This window comes from Pinus tabuliformis, chromosome 3_2 (assembly GCF_031772625.1).
Source record: "Pinus tabuliformis cultivar Carrire ecotype Pingquan chromosome 3_2, CPIR1, whole genome shotgun sequence".
Lineage (NCBI taxonomy): Eukaryota > Viridiplantae > Streptophyta > Pinopsida > Pinales > Pinaceae > Pinus > Pinus tabuliformis.
This window is the reverse complement of record NC_142302.1, coordinates 1174103304-1174105045: the sequence shown is the minus strand read 5'-3', so window position 1 is coordinate 1174105045 and position 1742 is coordinate 1174103304.

The following is a 1742-nucleotide window of genomic DNA, read 5'->3' as shown; positions in this document are numbered from 1 at the left end:
ATTAACTATGGTGAAGATAAAGAGCTTTATTGGGATACTTATATGATATATAATTATAATTATATCGATATGTGTATTTATTGCATAGTAAAAGTTACAACATTTTAATTTAATATAAGAATATTCATATTAGCAATAAGATTTATTCTCAAGTTAGTTATGTTTTTATTAAATTATTTTAAATTAACTAATTAAAAAAATATCATATCAACATATGTCATCTTAGAATTATGAATTATGGTATTGAGAAATTATGATATTGGGGATGATATTGTCATGAGAGCTATTTATAAGTTAAATTTTTTCATATTAAAGTACGTGTTAGTTTTTATAATTAAAAATATTTTTTTATATATATATATATATATATGTTTAACTTATATATTAGTTATAGTTATAACTAATAATAATAAAAATAATAATAAATGAAAATAAAATTATAATTTAATTAGCTTTTATGATATTTTTTTTACTCTACTTAACGAGAGATGCATTATAAGGTAAGTGTTTTGATGAATATTATAAATTGGCACTTATTTATATTTAATAACCATTAAATTTATATGGATATTCTAGTGATTAATAAATATAAACATTCAAAACAATAAGAATAATGTATAATAATAGAAGTTGAGAAATAAGTAGTTTTGTATGAAGTTTTGGTATAAAAGAAATGAAATTAAGGATGATATTTTATTTATTTTTTATCTAAAAATAAAATAATTGAATAAGCTTCTTCCGGGAAACTCAAATGCACATGGCCATGAAAGTGTAAGTGTTATGTACAAGTAGGTTTGAGATTCAAATCCATGGATTCACTTATTCTTATGGAAGGGGCATGCGTGGGCAGCTAGATATTTTATAATGCGTTTTTTATTTTAATGTATTATATATATCAATACATTCTACATATTTTAACATTGCATATATCTTAATTTATGAATAATACCAAAGAAAACAAAATACTGAGATTCAACTAATAATGTGTTTTGAAGTTGGTTTTTACTTTCTAATTGTAAAATCTATTTCATTTCATAATTTTTACTATGTAGAGTTTACACTCTATTTCTTTGTGTTATATCTTTGTTAAAATCAATACAAATATTTGTTTTCACTACATAATTTGTCATTATATCATCACTAAAATCAACCCACCTTATTAAGTTTACACTCTATTGCTTTGTGTTATATCATTGTTAAAATCAATACAATATTTGATTTTACTACATGATTTTTTATTATATCATCACTGGAATCAACCCATCTTATTATTTTACATGCATTGTAGCAATATTGAATCAACAAATATAATTGCTCTAAATCAAATCACATTATACCACCTGTGAAATAAATAGACCTTATTATTTTGTATGATATCAGTGCCGAAATTATCATAATTCTTTTATTTCTCTAAATGGTTTTCAAGAGTATGTTCATTGAAATCATTGTGCCCTATTTTCTTCTGCTATATCATTATTGAAATAAATACATGTACATGAATTAATATTACTTTTTTCCTTCACTATTATAATTGGAACATGTAAATATTCTCCACTTGTTGGAACATATAAATATTTTCCACTTCTGATTCTTTACTTATTAAAGTATAACTGTACATTTTAAGAGACCCTTCATCCTCAAAGTTATTATCTCATTAATATCTTTATTCTAAGTATATTTTTTGCTATTATATTTTCTATTATATATTTAAAATTACTTGAAAATATATGGCATTGTGATGA